This window comes from Lathyrus oleraceus, chromosome 6, assembly GCF_024323335.1.
Source record: "Lathyrus oleraceus cultivar Zhongwan6 chromosome 6, CAAS_Psat_ZW6_1.0, whole genome shotgun sequence".
Taxonomy (NCBI): domain Eukaryota; kingdom Viridiplantae; phylum Streptophyta; class Magnoliopsida; order Fabales; family Fabaceae; genus Lathyrus; species Lathyrus oleraceus.
The window spans coordinates 436,242,112-436,264,842 of record NC_066584.1 but is presented as its reverse complement, the minus strand read 5'-3'; the positions used below and the strand labels follow the sequence as shown (position 1 = coordinate 436,264,842).

Here is a 22,731-nt window from a genome sequence, read left to right as displayed (position 1 = left end):
GGAGGGGTGTATCAGGGAAACAGTGTGTAAAGAGCAAATTGCCCCGAGCTTCAGTAATTGAGCCCAAACACTCATCCCTGTTGACTTGTACAAGTCAACAGGTTTTAAACTTAATTCCAAACGCGCGTAACACCGTCCGTCTTGATTCATTGCACCGGCGGCCGTCACCGGCGCCGATGTCACCTAAGGCCTCAAACCCTACCTCACTCTATGCATCACACCATGCCGAGTACCAAAATGGATGTGAATTAGAGAGGCGTTCCTTGCCCTGGCCAAATCGCACCTCTAAAGGGAAGAAACCTAGTCTCTAAAAGCTAAATTAAACGGTGTATGGTGCAAATCCACCCTCACAGCCATAAGGCTTCCACTCTCCGTTCCAAATACTAGCTATTGGTGAGCTCAAATTAAGAAAACCCAGCTGAAAATGAAATTACATACCGGAGAAGACGATCGAAACAGTTCGTCGATGAGTTCTCTGACCTTGATTCCTTCTTCTTCTTCTCCTTGATTCGTCTCTTTCTTCTTTCTCTGGCTTAGAACAATACCAATCAGGAATAGTGTGGCTTAGCTCAAGCGAGATTGAAGCTTCAGTGTGAAGCTTCAATGGCTTTTTGAGAGAGAAATAGAGCTCTGGTGAGGGTGAGGGAAAAGATTGCAAGAGAGAGAGAGAGAGAGAGAGAGAGAGAGAGAGAGAGAGAGAGAGAGAGAGAGAGAATGCAGGTTCAAGCAAAAATTGCATGGGGCTTCAAAATGTGAATGATGAGTTTCTGAAATAGACTTTAGGCTTGGCCAATGTTAGCCAATGTGAGCAAAAATTGCATGGGGCTTCAATGGTTAGGAATTAGTTAAGTCTGGTTAGGAGTTAGTTAGACCTGACTCACTGAGTTAACTGCAAACTTAGTTAGTTAATGAGTGATGAACTTAGCTAACTAGGTTGGTTTTAATTGATTAATGAATGAATGAAATGAAATTGGACAGGCTATTACAGGTTGGGATTAGATTGAAGTCTTGTGAGAATGGTTTTGTGACCTGTTGTCCAAGTTACAAGTTGAATTTAAGTGACCTTGGCTTGGCTTAGAATGATGCTGAATGAATGTCAGTGGCCTTGATGCACAAACTAGCTATAGCAGGTTACCACTTAAGTGGATTTGGCCTTGCAGTTTCAGTCATGACCTACTGCATAGGTTCTCTTGAATGCCTATTTGATTGTGATTTGAACTAGGAAAAGTTGTGTTATGTTATGCCAATGCCTCACAAGCTCCAACATGTTTATATTTCCACAGTTTGCACACACCTCTTTTGCTTTGCTTCCCTTTACGCTGCCTTGGATAATGATGTTTTGATGCAGGTTCTATGGTTAAGCCAAAGACCTCTCATGGGCCTCTCTTGATTTCAAGGTTTGTTCAATGAGGTTGGTAATCCCATGGATTAGACTTGGGTAATGTCATGTGTTGTTGGTTCACTTGTTTGGATTGATGGCTGCAATGCTAATATGCTTGACACAGGTTTTGAATGTTTGGCTCACAACATACTTGAGTTTATTTTGCATTGATGCCTGCTTGTTCTCATCACCTTTTGGCAAATCTTGCTCATACTTGGTTTGGTTATAGCTGGCAATGGAATTATTTTGATGCAGGCTTGGAACAAGGGGCATAAACTGAGATGGGTTATATGCTTTCATCCATTGATGGTGAATGCTTGTATAGGTTTGGTAACAACTTGACATCAGTTTTACCTTGTTGCAGAATATGGTTATTTTGTGTGTGCACCAATGATTTTTGGCAGGATTTATGATGGATTGGTGTTGTATGTTGTGGTCTGCAGGTTGTTGTTGTAATTCTGTTGTGCAAGCTGATGCAAATTAGTGTAGTGTGTTGACTGCATTATGGCCTGGGGATGTTGCATTTATGTAGGCTAACTTGTGACTTGTTCTAGGTTGTTAATGAGGCCTGTTATGCATTTCTTGAAGCCAAGTTTTGCAAGTCTCATACGCACGAACCAACAATCTCTTGGCAGGGGTTTGTGTTGAACTGTTATACACATGTTACACTCTGCAGGTTGATGTTTGATTGCAGGTTGGATGATTTGGAAAGGTAATGTGGAGCAGCATATGCCATGACTGGATGTGATTGTGTTGGTTTGTTGCAAGATCACATGGTCCTGTAAGTTGCAAGCATGTGTGCATTGATGAACTGAACTTACTGCAGAGTCTACTTGGTTCATGGCAAAATGTCTTGCATGTATGGCCTATGGCTCGAGACAGCTGTGGAATTCGTGCCCTTTACTCCACATTCTTGTTGCAATTTTGGCACACGACTTGGTTTTGGCTGCATTGTTGATGGCCACATGAATCCATTCAATATTGTGGTGCAATGAACATGGTTTGTGCACTAATTAAAGGTGAAGTGATGCATTGTTTTTTACTTTGGTTTGTGCAGGTTTGGCATTGCAGTAGGTTGGTATAGCAGGGCAGATGCAACAAGATGGAAGTTAATTGGCAAGGCAAAAATCTCCAAATGTTCAAGGCATGACCATGCATATTGGCAAAAAAATGAAGGAGTCAAGTTCAAGTGATTAAACCAAAGATAACATGGACATGAAGGATAGAATGAGAGTTAGGATTAGTTAATTAGTGATTAGGGATGACCAAAGATCTAGGGTTGACTTTGGTCAAAGTTGACCAAAAATTCAACCGTTGTCCAAAGTCAACAATTTGTCAAAATCCATTTTTTGGTGTTTTTCTTGTAAATGAATAATGGATTGATGATTAAGGTGAAATTTTAGGGCCTTAGGGTTTTGGGTTGACTTTGGTCAAAGTTGACCAAAAAGTCAATTGTTGACTGTAGCGGGGTTTTCGTTACCTTTAGGTTTATTGACTAAACCAAAAGTAAACATACAATTCGAGTCGCCACCGCACTTTTATTTGTCCAAAGGAAAGGCTAAAAAGCGAACAAAAGCCAAGTAAGAAGTTTTATCAAATCAAAAACTAATAAAAATGTCAAAGATCTGGATAAGGGGGTTGGTTATGAAATGGGAAGGTTTTATGCACCCAAAACATCCTTAGTACTCTAAGGGAAACCTTTTTGCAAATATGTGTTGTAGGTTGGTATTTGTGAAAATATGTGTAAAAGATTGGGGGGATGAGAGAAGAATATATTATATTTTACAAATTTGTTGTTTGAATGGATGAACCCATTGCCTACGTACCATCACACAGGGAGGATCAAAACCTCGTAGTTCGGGGTAAAAATCTCAAAGATTGGTGAATTGATTTGATCAAAAGCCTTAAGGTCTTTTGTTATCAAAAGGAGAAAACTCAACCTAAACCAACAATCCACCATGTGAGGAAAGCTTCAACATACTAGTGAGGGGTTAACCCTATAATAAGTACGGAAGGCTTATAATTCAATCACTAAGGATAAGGTGAGATTCACATCAACCACTATGATAACTCAAACCTATGACTAATGTTTATGAAAAGGTTTTAATGAGGTGGTCATTGGAACCACAAAAACAACTTGAAGTGAGTTATATTTACAAGTTAGGTTTATTTACAAAAGGAAGTCAAAGTTGGATTAAGATTTATTCACAATGAGTATTGATGAAAATGGTTTTGAAAAGTCAAAGGCATAGGGCCTAGGTTTCTAGTTTGAAAACAATGTCAAAGTTTTGAAAAAATGATTTTTGGCTTGGGTTAGAATGGGGAGAAGAAGAGAAGGGCTAGTCCTAAAGCATGCAAAGATAAGAGAGAAAAGATAAACCCTTGGAGTTCCTTTTCTTGAAGTCATAAAGATGATTCAAGATGCTTCTTTCCTTTGGACTTAGCACACAATTAAGCAATCAAACAATTTAGATTCAAGCTCCTAGGATCTCCATTTGACTTGTCTCTATTAACTTGGCTATTCATGACAATGGTCCTCTTACACAATCTCAAGATGGAATCCCTATCACACAAGAGCAAACATCAAAAAGTTCACAACACAATAAGAGGAATAGACAAAGAATAAGTTTAGATGAGAAGTCCTTTAAAGTCAACTTTGAAATTTAGCATTCTAAAGGCATGATGCCTAGTTGCTCTTCAACAAATTTAGCATTCTAAAGGCATGAGGCCTAGTTGCTCTTGAACTCCTTTAAGCATGGGTATATCCTAATTTTAAGTCCTTTCTCCTTTTTGCATTGGGTTCACAAAAAACAAAGACAAAACAAACACAAGACAACAATATATTTATATACAATAATGAGCTCAAATGAGAAAAAGGAAAATGACATAAACATAAAATATGTGCTCAAGTAAGCAAAGTGAAAAGCAATATGAATAAATGAGCAAGAAATAGATGACATTAAAAGTAAAGGGCAAGAAATTAAATGCTCAAATTAAAGTTAGTAATTAGTATGGTTATGTTAGTTTGTCATAAGACAATGTAGCGCTATGTTAAGCAATCGTAAGTGGACTAATGTAGTAGTCACACCTATCTGAGGTCGGTCAATAAAACTATAGGCAAATAAACACAAGTTAGAGATCATGACTAGTAAGCCAAGCTCCACAAACTTGTCATGCCAAAACAAAAGGGGAAGGGCCTTGTATGGACTTTAGGTTTTTTGCTTGACCAAGAAGCAACCTATCTTGGACACAAAACAACTCACTTGATCTTGGATCAAGTTGAGTTTGATTTGAATCAAAGAAGATTAAACCTCTCATTTGTCAAGACCAACCATAAGACATTAACTCATTGGCCAAATGATAAAAAGAAAGGGATGAAGATGAAATGCATGGAAAGAGAATTCAAGTATCAAACTCAATTGATCAAATGTGAATCAAATCATCATCAATCAAGGCCAAACAGAAGAGAAATGAAGGTTACAAGTCAACAAGTCAACCATAATTTTTTGGTAATTTTTGAATTAAAAATAAATGCAAAATAAAATAAACAAAATATGGTCAAACCTCAAATTTAATTCAAATCAACTTCAACAAGTCCAATTAAATTCTCATAGGTCTAACATGGCCAAACAAACTTTGACAAATTTTCTCAACAACTTTTGAAATCGAAAACTATTTTAAAACAATTAAAAACAATGAAAAATAACACAATATGAATTAAAATCTCAAATAAATCTCAAATCAAATAAGAAATTGATGAGACTATTTTTCATTGACTTATCATGATCCATAGGTGTTAGGAAAATATTTTTGGATTTTTTAAATATCAAAAAGTATTTTAAAATGAATTAAAACTATTAAAAACCAAATAATTCACAAAATATATTAAATGAAGTCACAAAAATAATTAAAAGTCAAAATACGAAACTAGATTTTTCAAGAAATTTTTTGGCATTGGTCTCATATTTTTGTGACTTCAAATAAAATATTTATGAATTTTTGAAAATAAAAGGAATTAATTGAAATTAAAAGAAAATAGGAATAATAGAAAACAAACACAACCATCAGATCAATTCATTAATTGACGTGGCAAGGGATCAAGGGCTCAGAGGCGCGGATACATGGTGGACATAAGTCAAACGCGTGACATGTTGCATTAAAATAAGTAAACATAAGGAATGGCCGGGATTATAACGTGGAAGCATGATCCAATGGTTCTGAAGATGCACATGTGGTGCAGGCGGTGGAAAACACCTTCTTCTCCGTTGATCCAACAATCTCCGGCCACCACACGCAGGAATTTTTTTTGAAATGAAAATGAAATGTAAGGACATCAAAATGAAGCTCGGGTGATGTACATCACCACTGTAACCATGGATCATCCTCACTCTTCCTATTTAGAGAGAAATGTGAGATGGAAGATCATGGTATGTCAACTGGAATGGCACGATTTGAACAATTAAGACCACCACTGACCTGCCTCGAGTATGAGGACTTCAGAAAACCTCATAAACCAAAGAAAATCACATTGAATTGCAAGATCTAGATCAAATTTTTTTGAGGTTCTACCTCTGAAATGAAGCTTCAAATTCCACGAATTCTTCAAGATCTTGATCTGCTTTTGCTCTGGAAGTGTGATGGAAATGATAGGTTAAGGAATTGAGCTTTGAAAATCAACTAATGATGTTGAATTTCAAGCTTGAAAAAAGAGAAAGAAAACTGAAAATTTCTTTAGTGAGGGTTGGGATTTCAATTCAGCAGCAATTCAGATCTCCACTTGGTTGAAAAATGAATGGGATTGAGCTTCTATTTATAGCTGAAATGTGGCTGAGATCATGCTTCCCTCGTGTGCATGGGATTTGAATTCTCCTTGCATGGGCCTGTACAGGCGCATGTAAGGCCCAATGATGGGTGAAACACCATGCTGAGGTCAACTGGAAATGAATTGGACGTGCATAATGAACCACACAAGCCTGCACATCAAGTTATATCATGAAATGCCAAAATGGACATAAAGAGAAAGCTCTTTGAAACTCACACATGGAAAGTCCAAAAAAGTAATGTGAGTAATGGTTGGAAAGATATTGAAATAAGGAACAAAAGTCATGTTGGGCAAAAATTCATTTGGCATTTGGAAATTAGTGAAAACTGGCTATGAAAGTTTGGGCACAAAACATGTCTAATTCCAACATCAAGCCCCCCTAATTTTCACCACAAGTAAGCATCTTCAAGCCCCTCTGTTTCCATGATGCAAGCTTCAAATGGAAAAACCTCCAACATCAAAGTTGTAGATATTTTAAATATGATCAATTTAGACTCAAATTTTGCACAATTTGGATTTTTCATTAGAAAGTTATGGGCATTTGAAGTTGGGCATTTTTCAAATTCAAAGACTTAGGTCCAAACTGACCTATAATGTTTTGTATTATCACATGTATTTATTTTAGGATTATGAAACTTTGTCCAACATAACATTTAAATTAGACATCTTAATATTTCTAATTCATTTGGTCTCACCTCAAAATCATAAAAATTAAGGAAGTTATGTCCTTGGGAAGTTGACCCAAAATTAGGGTTTCAGTCAAAATGACCTATAATGTTTTGAAATGAATGATGACCTTACAAGTTTAAAATGGATTTTTGATGAACATAAAAGTTGTTCATATAGTTATTAAGAACATTTCTTATCTTGGGGTCTTCATCATTTGACAAACACATTAAAAGTTGTATCTCAGTGATCTTCAATTTAGTCAGATGACTTCACTGGTGAACTTTTCAAGGCCAAACTTCCAATCTTGATGAATAAATGATTTAGGGGCCTCACATAGGCTCATATATGCATAAAATAATGAATGAAAGAACTTATGATTATTAAATTTGATCATAGGTTGAGGTTGCTTCATGAGCAAGGCACAGTTGAATTAGGGTTTCCTTGGGAAACAATCCTCAAGCCCTTTGGGTTATCTTGATCAAATTGGCAAAATGAGATGCTTGGGAGACATATATGATGATTAGGAGATTTGTGGACCATTTTCATGCTTGTTCTCATCTTCATCTAGCCATTGCATTGAGCTTAGGAGCCTCCTAGGAGCATTGGAGCACATGATCACTTGAGCTTCAAAACAAAAAGAGTTAGTGACATATTTTTGTGCTTTTGGTTAGTAATCAAATAAGAGAAGAAATAATATACAATACAAGGATGCTTGGTGGTCTAAAAACACTCAAACAAGTCCCACCCTAGGGTTAAGGAGCTAAACATGCTATGATCCTTGAGGCAATGCACTGAGCAATGATATGATGCCATGAGGGATCTTAGGGTCAAAATTAGGGTCTTACAGTGACCAAAGTTAACAATTGGTCAAAAATGTCAAATTTTGTATCTTATTGTGTAGAATCATGTATGATGGTTTAGAATGATGTGAAATGGATTGAACTGGCTTGACAAATGGTTTGAAATTGGTTTTCAAATTGGTTTTGTTTTTTGTACATGAATGCTTGATTTTAAAATGAAAAGGACATGCCTTGACTGATACCATACATTAACATGGTCCATGAACAAGGCTATGAACTTAGGGCATCAGATTAGGGTTTGAATGAAACACCCATAAATCAATGGGCATGATCTACAACTAGATTGTGAAACATGAGGTTTGGTTGTTTGGATGACCAAGGCCATAGATGCACCAACAATTAGATGGACCAAACAATAGGATATTGAGACCAAGGTGGATTCAAGACCAATGCCCAAAGGAGACCAAATTAAGATTAGACCATGTATATGACAATAGGTGAAAAGTGGGTGACACTAGGGTTATGGATGTTACTAGATGAAAAGTCAAGCCACCAAGTCCATCAGATTCATCATCTCCTTGATTAGGGTTTCCTTGAGGCCTACCCCTCATGCAAGTCCTTTGAACATAATCATATGCTTAAGCAACAAGTCTTCCAATGTCTGAGCCCTCATTAGGGTTTTGATAGTCAAGACAAGATTCAAAGTAAGTCCATGAGATCCCATAATCATATCTTGAGGAATTAGGATTTTGAGGACCCCTGAGGATTGGTTGGACAATCCCTATGCTTGATGAGCTAGTCAAACCATGCTTTTGAAGCTTGATATCCACACAAACCCTAACTTTACAAGCCCAAGGTTTTGAATCCATGGTGATCCATTAATGAAGGAATGATGCATATGAATGAATCATGAATGTATGCAATTGATCCCAAGTTATATGGTTGGATGGAAAACTAGGAAAAGGGGATGGCAAATTTTGGGGTACAACAAATGAGGTATCACTCTTTTCCTCGGGTATAATTTTTTAAGGAGGTGTCCAATCTCTTTTTAAGATGTATGGATTTTGCAGGATATACATTGATAGCTGGGAGAATCCTTATGCTATTGAAGATGTTGGAACTTCACTGAAGGTTCCTTGCCTCTCTACGAGGTAATCATTTGTTGGATATTCATTTAAGGATCATTACTGCCCTACGAGGCAGTTATCTGCTGGACCTTCATTGAAGGATCCTTGCCATCCTACGAGGCAATTATCTATTGTACTTTCACTAAAGGATCACTGTCGCCCTATGAGGCGATTACATTGTTGGATTTTCATTGACTTTAAATGACCTTGAAGACTCAAAAGGATACACATTTAACACCAAATGAGGAGTCATATTTGCTTCTAAATGACCATAAAAGTCCCTAACCGACCGTTCAAAATAATAGGTAACTTTGTGTAGAACCTTCTTAGCACACAAGAGTTACTCTACAGATAAGTATAGAGGACCCAAACTCAAGATACATCCAACGGCTCCTTGTGATTCACGCCTAACAAATGTCAGGTTATTATTTCCTCTCCAATATATATAAAAAAACATTCAAGTTCATGTACAAAATTTAAATTTCAATTTCAATTCACTCGTCTCTTTCACATACTGACTTGAGTGTTGGAGTGCTAACCTTACAGGTCAGCCCCCTCTTTGTCGCATTAGAAGCTCAGATCTGTCGTTAGCGCCAATTCTTGCTCCATTTTCGATTTCACAACAGAATAGCGGCATGGTCTATGGGAATAAACTTATGATTCCTGAATTTTTCCATGATCTCACGTTAGTTCTTCATTCGTCCGTTCGAATCATTTCCAGTTCACTCGACCAAGAGCTCTCAAAATTGAATGCGAAGATCCATCATGTTAGATATAATCAAACAACATATCAACTTTAACCTCTTGAATTTTCAAATTTCTGACTTCTACATTTCTTGGTAATCGTTGGATCCAAAGTTACTCATTCATTCGTAATGTACGAAGTTGTTGCTGCTCAAGCGACGGTCAATCAATCGCTTACACCTCCTTAGATAGGTGTTACAAATCAAGTGACATAAATTCTTCTACATAGATATCTACTCCAAGTTCCTCAAGTCACTAGCTTTGTTCTTGTGCCTCATGTACCACCTCTAGTTTCATAACTTTAAGCATTTCCTGGTTTCCAATTATTACGAGCTAGCCTTGGATTACAATTCACCAACGAACTACTAAACATTACGTACAACAATGTTCGGTAACAAAATTTGCAAGAAATCAAGGAGAGATTATCTTGTCTCTAAGAAATCCTACACAACACGCCTCCACGAGGGACTATCATGCAAGAGGCTATATCGAAGAGAACTCAAATTTCCTTCCTTGATTCGACTGTGACGAGGAAAGATAAAGCTCTAAGATAACCAAATCAACAGAGGAGAAAGAAGCATCAGAGCCCTCCATAGAGTTCTGAGGGAGATTGAGGTAGACACACTCTTCCGTAGGACTAGGAAGAAAAGAAACCGCCAAAGAACTAGTAGAAGCATCCCCTATGCCCTCGTATTTTAGATAGTCGAATACCCAAATTGATAGAGAGACCTCCCAAAATAATTGAGGATAACATAAAAGGAGATCCAAACGAGCACGTGCAACTCGCCAACGATCAATTGAATTATTTCAATGCTGATGAGGCCTCCAAATGTAAACTCTTTGCGATAACTATGGTTGGTACGACCAGGCTCTGGTTCAACACTATGTGGGACGGGAGTATTTAATCCTAGACAAATTTCTATGAAATATTCACTACTCACTTTATTTCCCAGAAAAGGTAGTTATTGATCATAGCTTCTTTGAGATGGATTGTTCAGGGAAATGAGGATAACCTATGGTCTTATATAGATCGATTTACACAAGTAGCAGTTGAAGTGGTAGGGGCCAAAAAGGTCTTAATTGTTGGATCTTCGAGAATGGCCTTCTGCGAGATCACCCCTTCATATTGAAGTTGGGAAGAAAAGGAGCGCAAACCATGCAGGATATATTAAGCATGACTCAATCTTACATCAACTTGGAGGAAAGGTTGAATACCTGGATTGATAATCTCGCTTCCACTGACAACGACTCTAGCACCTTACAGGAAATTAGTCCCATTGGCGGAAGGATAAGTCTGATCGAGGAATGCAGGACCCATATGACAGATACATGCTGATAAATGCATCGTGAGAGAAGATCTATCAGGACTTTACTATCATAAAGTTCCAAAAATTAGGGATTAGGCCCCATTTTCCCATTAAAGAATAGTCCACGGCCGATAAGTTAAAGTACTAACATTTCCATATGGATTATGGCCACAACAATGACGACTATGTTTAACTGAAGTACTAACATTTCTATTATGATGTACAACTTTAGAATCTGAACAAGTTCAAAGTTTGATATCAGAATGTAACTAGTAGTGGAAGAATAATAAAGTTCATAAGTAATATACAAATCAACACACAGAGTTTATCATGGTTCCTCCCATAAATTGAGAGTAGTTCAGTCCCCTTATCCAACAAGGTATTTTCATTGTAATCAACCTGAATACAACTTTGCTCAATCAAAACAGAAAGAGACTTTAACTTCTCAATAAAACCAGAAAGAGACTTTCGCTCAAGCAATCCTGCAAGAGACTTCTTCTCGAGCACACAGGCAAAAGGCTTCACTACTCAAGCCCATGGGAAAGAGACTTCACTACTCAAGCAACCTTGCAAGAGACTTCTTCTACTTTAAAAAATAGTTTAGTAGAAATATTATAACTATACTTTGATACACAATCAGAAGTATATAAGTATTACAATAACCACAATGCTTCTTAACACTTAAGATTTCTAAGATATACAAAGATAAGAAATTTTAAATGCTTTATGCAAATAAACAAATAAAACTTTAGCTCAAAGTTTTTACTCAATGCGTTTTGTTAGATTGTATGATAGTTGTTTGTGAGTTGTTAACCTTCCATCAAATCTTTAGCTCCCTTTTATAGAGGTAGAAAAAGAGTCGTTGGACAATTGTTTGCACATCTTCAACCAAAGTGTAATAACATAGTCCACTACATCTTTATCAAACTAGATATAAACCATATGAGGGGAAGGACTAGAGAAGTCACATCAACTTTCCTTGAGCCTTCCACTCAAAGACTCTAGTTGACTTTTTCCATAAGTTTGGTGTTGACAAGAAAGGTCTGTTATGGGGACAAAGTACAGGATAGAGGATGAGCTCTCCAGAGTCAGAGTTGTCACCAGAGGCAGAGATACCATGATTAGAGTCTGAAGCTTTAGAAGTTGAAACACCACGTTCAAAGTCTGATCCTTTAGAGGCTGAAACACCACTATCAGAGTCATCAAATTCTGATCCATCAGAATCTAAGACTACAAGCTTGTCAACAAATGCTTTCAACAGGGTCAATTCTGAGTTGACTTTTAAGCTTATGGTCCTGCATACTTGAACAAATGTTAGTATATCCCATTTTTCTTTAAGTATTTTGTTATCATTAAAACCTAATTGATGTGAACAATTTTTTTCCAATACATTCAATGATATAGCTACGTGTCCCTGGGGATATATCGAGATGATGCTATCAATAGGAAAAGGGAAAGACACTCGGCTCGTCAATTCACAGTTCCTCATGGTCCCTTGCAGGAGCATCTACAATTGCATTATAAGAAGACCCTTCATATTCACCTTGGATATTGTAGCATCTCTGGTCCATCTTAAGCTTAAATACGATAACCTTCAAGAGGAACCAGACACCATCAATGTTAATCTCGAGGGAGAAAAGATAACTTATCAATCACTCTAGTGAGACCAAGGAGAAGGCAAGGCAATAGAAATCAATGTGACTTCCCTAACCGGCCAACTTAGACGCACGATCATCCACCCCCAAAAAAATGGCCGAGCAAACTAAAGAGAAATAGGGGGAATAAGTTGCAGTTAACGCGTCTGGTTATGGTTTTATTTATTATTAATATTAAACGATATGCATGTACAATCACCTTCTTCATATGTAGAATTGATTCTCATATATGAATGAAATATTACAAATTCCAAAATATTCATTTCTTTGTGATTATGTAAGGTAACAACGAGCATGGAGTACAACCAAAGAGATCGAGGCCCTAGTACAAATAATCAGGGGTGTTGTCGCAAATTCCTTGAACGTGCGACTACAATAATCAATTCCCTGTGGTATAAAGCATACACAAAGAAATTCGGGAGGGATGTCCCAAATGCCTTGCGTGTTCGATTACAGAAATCAATTCCGCATAACATAAAGCATGCACAGAGAAAGTCTAAGGTGTTGCCATAAACTCCGTACGCATGCAACTACATCAATTAATTCCCCATAGTGTAAAGCACTCACGAGAAACTCAAGGGAATGTCGTAATTTCCATGCGCGTGCGACTACATCAATAAATTCCCTATAAAGTAAAGCAAGCACAAAGGAAGTCAAGGGTGTTATCACAAATGCTATGCGCGTTTGACTACAACAATCAATTCCCCACATGCAATATGGTTCACCCCCCCCCCCTTGGGAGCTAACCACTCTAGAGGCTGCAATGAGTTGGCTACACATCGACCTCAAATCGAGTTTTCACCTAGGTGGGGGAAGGGAATCAAACTTTGGATGAGAGTGGCTTGAAAGACATCAAAATAAACTTCAAGGGAATACCTTTTAAGGTAGCACCAAAACCATAGCTACGTACTCGAGATCACACAAACATACCTTACATAGGTAAAATATTTCATCGCAAATATATATATATATATATATATATATATATATATATATATATATATATATATATATATATATATATATATATATTTATTTATTTATTTTTTCTTTACTACAAATGTACTTTCCACACACGGCATGGACAAAAAAGGGGGGGGGGGGGGGCTACCCCTACAGGTAAATAACCGGCCTATTCTTGAGAATCTAATCCAGGCGGCTCCCTCTAAACACGCAAAAGATGGTGAAAATACTCCACTTGCTGCAAGGCATTCTCAAAGGTTGCGAGATATCCCAAAAACCGGCGGTCGTGCATTCAGTCAAAAGTCGAGCCATAGAAGAATTCTCGAAAGGCTAAGCTTTCAGTTCTCTTTGAGCCTTTGAAAGAGATGCCTTAGTAGACTTTAAAGTTACGAGGGAAGATTCTAGAGATTTGTCCTTCCTTGTTACACCCTGCACCAAAAGAGTCACCTGGTGTAGCGGTAAATTCATGATCATCAAGCTATGGATAAGCTAGAGATCAAATAATAAGAGTCGTCACCGCGCTTTTATTGTTTCCAAGGGAAAAGGGAAAAAGTACGAACAAAACCCAAAAAGTAAGAAGTTTTCAAATCAAAACTAATAAAAATTCAGAGATTACAGGTAAGGGGGTTGGTTACATAGAGGGAAGGTGTTAGCACCAAAAGTGTCCTAGGTACTCCTAGGGAGCCCTTTTTTGTGTGCACATGTACTTGGTATAAATTGATGTTTACAAACAAATAGAATGGGGGGATTGGAAAAGAATTCATTAATTATATTTTTTGTGTTTGACAAAATCTTCGGTCTTGTGCCTACGTACCAACATAAAAATGAAGGATCAAAACCTCGTAGTTCGTGATACAAATTTCAAAGTGGATGCATTGCTTTTAACAAACATTAAGTTTGAAAGGCAAAAAGGCCTAAAAATGGTTTGAATGAGTTAGTTCTTTTTTTGGCTTTTTGAAAGTTTAAGTCAAGTATAGTTAAGTTTATTTACAAGTTTGATTTAAGAATCTAAGTTTGAAAATGCAATGGCATAAGGCCAAAGTTTCTATCTTTTTTGCAAAAGTGGTCAAAGTTTAGAACAAAATAAGTTCAATCAAAGAAGGTTTTGAAAAAGGAGGGAGAGATTTTTGAAATTAAAGAAATTGGGAGAAGATGAAGAGACTATCCTATGTACAAAGTTAAAAGTTTAGAGTTGAAAAGATCTGACCAAATGGGTAGCAATCCAATAGACAAGAATGTCAATAGAAACCCAAAATTCCCTTTGGACTTTTAGAATCAAGCAACACACAAATGCACAATGATATTATCTTGAAGAGCAAGGCATCAAATAAAGATGGCCACATCCAAGCTTATCCATTCCATGATCTTCTTCAAAGTAGCCCATGTAACAGATGAATTCCACAAGTCACAGGTTCAAAATAACAACTTCACAATGATCATGTTGTAGATGAACTTAGAGAGATCTTGAATGATGTATAAGATGAAGCTTCAAATTGCAAGCACTTGGTTTCTCAATAAGTTGGCATTGGCCAAGTCCTTTAGCATATGAATGTTGCCTAAGTTTTAAGTCCATTTGTCCAAGATCAAGCCAACAGTCCACACAAAAGTTTTTTAGGGTTTTTTGTTGTTATTATGTACATTAATGGTCAAAGACCACACAAACAAGCAAAGTATACACAAACAAAATATATCACACAATATGGTCCAAGTGGACAAAGTGAAAATTTACATTAACATAAACAATTAGAATGATATGAACAATGGCAAATGAAATAAAATGCTAAAAGTAAATTGCATTAAGGTAAATGGCTTGAATTTAAATGTTAGTAGTTAATAGGTTAGAAGTTAGTATTGTTTTGCTTTTGCTTTTCATTTTAAGACATTCTTTGGAGAACACTCAACCCACTTATCACAAGCATGGATCCTTGAACCAAGACATCTTTCAAAGGAATGAAAAAAGGCCAAGTTTCCACACAATACCATGAAAGAGGGGAGACTTACAATCTCACTAACTAGAATGCTTATGTCTTTTATGTCACAAACTTAGTGCTATGTTAAGCAATCGTAATTGGACTTATGTAGAAGTCACAACTATATGAGGTCGTGCAATAGAATTTTGGTTAATGCATGTTAGAGACATAGTATTATGAACTATGCTCATGAAACATACCACACACAAAAAAGGATATGCAAAAGGTGTGGCCTAATCTCATCCATACTCATGTTAATTTTTCAATCAACTAGCCTTAGGATTTTGAGATATCATAGGCCAAATGGAATGAATGAATGAATGATGAAAAGGAATAAGATGAAGTGGGAGGGGAATAGATCAAAACACAAATTGGTCAAAGGAGGACTTTAACCAAATTAATATCATCCATTCATTTTGGGAGATGGAATGTACATTCCATCAATCCCCTAAATCCAATGATATTAACTTAACAAAGTCAAATCAACCTTGACCAAGGCCCAACAACAATAGTCAAACACCAACAAGTCATCACAATTGGTCAACAAAATTATTTGGCATTTAATCAAATTAAAAATACTAAAATAAGGCATTTAAATTAAATATGGTTTGTCCAATTCCTAAAACCTCATCAAAACACCAAAGAAATGGCCATGAGATTTATCATAGGTCAAACAAGGTCAAAGGACCTTGGAGAAAAAATTTCATAATTTTTGGACATTTAAAAGTATTTTTAAACAATTAAAAACAAATATAAAAACAATTAAATCATGAAAAATATTAATAATGATCCCAAAAATAATTTTAATTCAGAATATGAAAGAGGAAATTTTTTGAATTTTTTTGGTGAAACTCTCATATTTTTTGGATCAATATTAAAATTAATATGAATTAATGAAAATAAAAGGAGTAAAATGAAAATTAAATGATCAGAAAAAACGTGGACCACTTGATCTCCATCATTAATTGATGTGGCAGATCAAGTGGTCACAAGCGCGCAATCCACGATATGCCCGAGTCAGCGCGCCACAGGAAAGGTAATTCAAACCAACGCACGAGATTATTTCATTTCACAAGGATCATGTGGCTCTGAACACGCCAACTTACCACCGGAGCTACAGCTCCTGTCTCCTTCTCAGGCGAGCCTCGCCGGACTGGTTCAGTCATAACCATCACCAAAATTAAAAAGAAGCACATGATTTCAAAGTAAAATGGCACTGAGCACGAATCTGACCTCAATTTATCCTAACTCCAAGTATATTGAGAGATACATGGAGTTGAAATTTGAGGTACATGAACTGAGTTGCTTCGATTTGGCCTCAAAGCAACTAAATCTTCTTGCCTACATTGGTAGGATTTCAGACAACCAAAGAATCAAGAGAATTGAGCAAGATTGAGAGAGAATCGAAGAGATTAAAATTTCTGGAATGCTCAAAAGGTCTTGGATCCCTGGAGTTTTGAATCTCAAAACAGTGAGAATTTAAACTCAATTTCAAGTGATATTCTCAGGATTATCCTTTGGAATGATAGGGTTAGAGGTTTGGGATCAAAGCTGATGCAAATGTATGTGAAATTCTGATGCAAGAGGGCTCTATTTATAGCCAATTCAATTGATATTTGCACACTTGAAATGAACTTCCAAAATTAGCAATGTGTGATGCATGAGTGCATGGGCGTGTGCAGGCCCATGAAATCACTCCATCTGATCCATAATTGAGTGTAAGCGAGGCAGAAGTCATGTTGGAATTCTAGGAAAATGTGCATGGATGTTTGAAGTTCAATCTTGCCAAATGATGATACCATGTTCAAGTCATGCACAACCTATTCATTTCTTGTCCAAAATGGATGAATTTGGGCTTTTTGGAAACGTTAGATCAAGAGAACAACTTTCATGTTCAAAAAATTTCCATTTGAAGCTTGGAACTTGAAGAATTTTGAGGTGGAAGTTTGTAAATTTTAACATATTGAAAATGTTTCTTAAGTGTCAAGCCATATGTCTCAATATTCCACCTTGCTTGACTTTTTATGTGAGTTTCAAATGAGAAAAGTGTCTACATCAAAGTTGTAAGTCTTTCAAAGACCTTTAAAATGGTCACCAATTTAATGTCATTTGGATTTGAAATGATAGAGTTATGCATTTTCGAAGTTTGGAAAAATCACTTGATCAATGTTATAGGTCAAAAGTGACCTATAATGTAACCTCATATCACATGCTCAAAAAAGTTGAATTAGCTCTCCCTCCAAACATAAAAGTTGAAGTAGACATCCGGAATTTGACTGTGCAACTTGGAAATATTTAATATCATAAAAATTGAGCAAGTTATGGCCTTGGGAAGTTGACTTTTGAATTAGGGTTTAGACAAAATGACCTATAATGTTTCAACATAGAAAATGATTTTCCAAGCAAAATGAGCTCTAGGTCTCAACATGAAAGTTTCTTGGAATGTCATTTAGAGTAAGTTTGATCTTGGAATCATTTTCATATGGTGAAAATTGTAGGAGATAGGGTCTAGGGAGACCCAGTTTTGATCAGATGAATTCATCTGGCCAACCACCAACAACCAACTTGCTAATATTCAATTCTATTGACTTTCTAGGCTCATGGTAGATCATATATGCATAATATGATGAATTTTGAAGTGCCCCTTGATAAATTTGATCAATTGGTGAGATAGCTTGTTGGAGAAGTTACTCAAGATACCTAATCAAACTAGGGTTTCCAAGGCAAATCACCCTCAAACTCTTGAAGAAAACTTGATAAATATAACATGTAGTAATCAATGGAACTCATATATGATGTCCATAACCATTCTTGTATCAATTCATGGTTGTGCTCTTTGTCATGAGGGTCTCAAACCCTAGATGTGAACTTGATAGACCAATGGTGATCATGCCCTACCTACAAAAGAGTTAGGAAAATGCAAAGACATATTTTTGTATTTTGGTTAGTAAAATGATAACATACAAGTATGATACAATCACAAAGAGCTTGGTGATCTCTCCCAAAACAAACCCAATGAATGAGGGGTAAGGAGGATGCCAAGGTATGATCCCAATGCTAATGCTTATGATGAAATTGCATGAGGGATATTAGGGTCAAAATTGGGGTCCTAGAGCTGCCCCTATTTTAAGGACATTCTAACTGAGGAGGCGAAGGTTAAAATCTTCATGTCGACTCAATAGAATGGGTTAAATAACAACACATAAACAAATTTTGGTCCCTAAGAGACCTCATGATGCATATGATATGTATGTAAAAGTTAATGCTTTATGGGGAAATATTGCCACAAAGGAAAAGAAATCAGAGGGACCGAAAATCTGCAGGAGTATAATGCATTCTGTAAGGAAAACTCACTGGGGAGACCGAGACTCTGGGGGGATAAAAGAGGTTACGCGTAGGCCAGGCTACGACTTAAAACTGCTAGGGGACTCGAGGGATTCCTCACAAACATGGAAAAGACTCAGTCGGGGAACTAACAACATCTGCAGGAGATACGAGTAAGTCAGGATAAAACTGAAATACTTGAATCATGCAGGGAAAAGCGATTTCACTAAGGAAATGCGCACTCAACTCGACTGGGGAGAAATAAACTTCAACACATGAGGAGCAAAAATCTATTATCTACTACCTGTTACTGGGTAAGGAGATAATAAAGATCTGACAGAGAGAACACCTGTCACCGATTAGGATGAACATATCAAGGATGACTCGCTGGGAACCAACAGAAGGGAATATGCATTACCAGTTACTGGGTAAGAATAACCTTGTTGGGGAAAACTACAGAAAAATAGGATTTATAACTACCAGTTACTGGGCAGAAGACCAAGAGTGAGAGTATCTGTCATCGATTAGGATGGACATATCAAGGATAAACTCAACAGGGAAGAAAATCTGTCATCGGTTAGGATGAACATATCAAGGATAAACTTGCCTGGGATTGTCAAGGAGGATACCCGTCATCGGTTAAGATGAACATATAAAGGATAAACCAACTGAACAAAGAGTAGGAATTACATCTATCGAATGCTGGATAGAATACCGATCAAAGAGAAAATTCGTCACCGGTTAAGATGAACATATCAAGGATAGACTCTGTGAGGAGAGAGAAATAGGAATTACATCTATCAATTACTGGATAGAATACCAAGAGAGAGAATATGTCACTGGTTAAAGTGAACATATCAAGGATCAACTCTGCGGAGGGAACAAAAAGTAGGATTTACAACTACCGGTTACTGGGTAGAAGACCGCAAAGAGAAGGAAACCCGTCATCGGTTAGGATGAACATATCAAGGATTAACTCTCTAGGAAACAAGAATAGGGATTACAACTACCTTTTTACTAGGTAGAATACCAAGAAGAGAATATCCATCATCGATTAGGATGAACACATCAAGGATAAACTCAAGCAGGGGAGAGAAAGATATCCGTCACCGGTTAGGATGAACATATCAAGGATATACTTCCTAGGGGATTAAATCCACTAGGGACTCTACTGCTGGAAAAAACAGGGGTACTTTTGTCGGGTATTGGGCAAGAAGTAACAAACTGCAAACTAAGAAGAATATTACCAGTTACTGGGCAATAGACTCTTAGGGGACTCAAAGTATCTATCTAGGTTAGAGCTAGAAAGAAACAATCAATCAAGACTCAACCCAATGAGGATATAACTCAAGGGGAGTGATTCCCTCTAGATAATTAACTAGGGAGGAAACTGAAGTAATAATCATCCACGAGGAAACAAACTCAGTGGGGAAGAGGAGAAAGGTTAAAGTCTTTCTGCCTAAGGGGCTGACACTCTACAATTGAAGGAGGACAGACACCAAAATTTGTATGGGGATAAAGTACCACTATACAGGGAATGAGAATCTCAAACCAACAATTTAATCAGATATGCGAATATGCAATTATGAAATTATATGAATGTATGTCTATATGATGATTATGCTGACAAAATGATCCCAAAGGATACGAAGGTGTAGCAAAGAAATTGAATCATCGGTACAATCCTCGGTCAATCCACAAAAGATGGAGACAACTGCTGGAGAACAGAGAGATCAACAATCCCAAAAGGCTCAACCCTAACCAGGGAAGGAGGAGATCTGCTGAGGAAAGAGACACATCATCGAACCTGTGGGGAATTTTAGGTCAAGACCATAAAAATGGGAGATAAGCCTACAAAGAAAATAAACTGCTCAGGAAACAGGAGGAAACTCTGACTGGGGAGCAAGTCGACTGGCGATCGGCGGGGAAACCAATGCAATCTACTGGGGAGATCAACCACCTCTACTGAAGATTAAAACAAACATCGACCCTGCTGAGGAATGTACAAACTCCGTTGGGGAAGGCAGAAACTCTATCGAGGGAAACAAGTCGTAGGGTACCTGAATCAACCAACTCAGCTAGGGAAAAGGAACGAGGCTCTGCCGGGGAGAACAAATACTCCACCGAGGAACTGAATCAACACAAACGTCCAAAGATACCCAAAGGGTTAACTGCTTTAGGAACCTCTAATGTTTTGCACTTAAGGACCTGCTATCCATTAAAATGCTGTTGATATTCCTTTTAATTGCTTTGAAAAATTCTTGCTTTTATATATTTATGAAAAATTGATTTTGATTAAAAATTTAACTTTCAAAATGATCATAATAAAATTTAAAACTATTGGCTGAAGTAAATAAGAGTAGAAACAATTGGATAAAAGCTCAACTTTATTTGATAGGATGGTAGTTTGTAAATGACAAGACTCCACGGATTTTTACAAAGTTGAAAATGGTAATTTACATAGAAAAGGGTTATATTGAATACAAATGATCCTTAATCCTTCTACCAACTCTTGATATCCTTTATGCTCTTGACCGCTACTGGGGTGATGAATCGATGTCAACCCTTGTGCTCAATCAAATCTTCAAAACCTTGAAGATTAGCAGAATGCAGTTACTTGCCATAATCCCTAATTTTTTGCATAAGTTGCCCCAAGGTGGGGTACTCAACTTATCGGGAAAATTTTCTGTTTTTATGTCTCTAATTTTTGCCTGGACCGCCCTTTCGGGTTTTCAATCCACCGAGATGCTCATTTTTGCCTAAGCCGCCCTTTCGGGTTTTCAACTTAACGAGATGTTCTTTTCTTTTTTAGGCGAAGTATTTCTTGACTGCATCTGCGTTCACAGGACGAGTGAACTCTTCACTACCCATAGTTTTAAGTATCAATGCACCGCCTGAAAAGGCTCTCTTAACAACATATGGGCCTTCAGAATTAGGGGTCCACTTTCCTCTAGAATCTGGTTTGAATGATAAAATCTTCTTGAGCACAAGGTCACCTTCTCTGAACACTCGAGGTTTGACCTTTTTATAAAAAGCTTCCTTCATCCTTTGTTGATACAACTAACCATGGCACGTGGCAGTTAATCTCTTCTCTTCAATCAAATTCAGCTGATCAAACCTGGCCTGACACCATTCAGCCTCAGTCAACTTGGCTTCCATAAGCACACGCAATGAAGGGATCTCAACCTCTACGGGGAGCACTGCTTCCATACCATAAACAAGAGAGAAAGGGGTTGCCCCTGTCAAAGTGCGGACAAATGTACGATGCCCATGCAAAGCAAATGGGAGCATCTCATGTCAATCCTTGTACGTGACAACCATCTTCTGAATGATTTTCTTGATGTTCTTGTTCGCAGCTTCAATAGCCCCATTCATCTTAGGTCTATAAGGAGAACAATTATGATGTGCAATCTTGAAGTCTTTGCAAAGAGCTTCCACCATATTATTATTCAAGTTCGATCCATTGTCAGTAACGATCTTGCTTGGCACACCATAACGGCATATAATCTAATTCTTGATGAACCTTACAATAACTTGTTTGGTTACATTTGCATACGATGCCACTTCGACCCATTTTGTGAAGTAGTCAATTGCTACCAAAATGAAGCGATGTCCATTCGAAGCTTTGGGCTCAATCATCCCAATCATATCAATTCCCCCACATGGAGAAGGGCCATGGGGAAGAGATAACATTCAATAGTGTCGGAGGAACATGAATCTTATCAGCATAAATTTGACACTTGTGGCACTTCTTCACAAATTTGCAATAGTCAGATTCCATTGTCAGCCAATAGTAACCTGCTCGCAACATCTTCTTTGCCATTGCATGTCCATTGGAATGAGTACCGAAGGAACCTTCATTCACTTCGGTCATCAACAAGTCTACTTCGTGTCTATCCACGCATCTGAGCAAAACCATGTCGAAGTTTCTCTTGTATAGTATGTCACCATTCAAGTAAAAATTACCGG

The 22,731-nt window shown here is 37.3% G+C and overlaps 1 pseudogene; it reads right to left on the bottom strand.

Moving 5' to 3' along the window:
* Positions 1–12,421, bottom strand: part of LOC127096126 (uncharacterized) — a 41,040-nt pseudogene extending 28,619 nt beyond the window's left edge.
* Between the last annotated feature and the right edge of the window lie 10,310 nt (positions 12,422–22,731).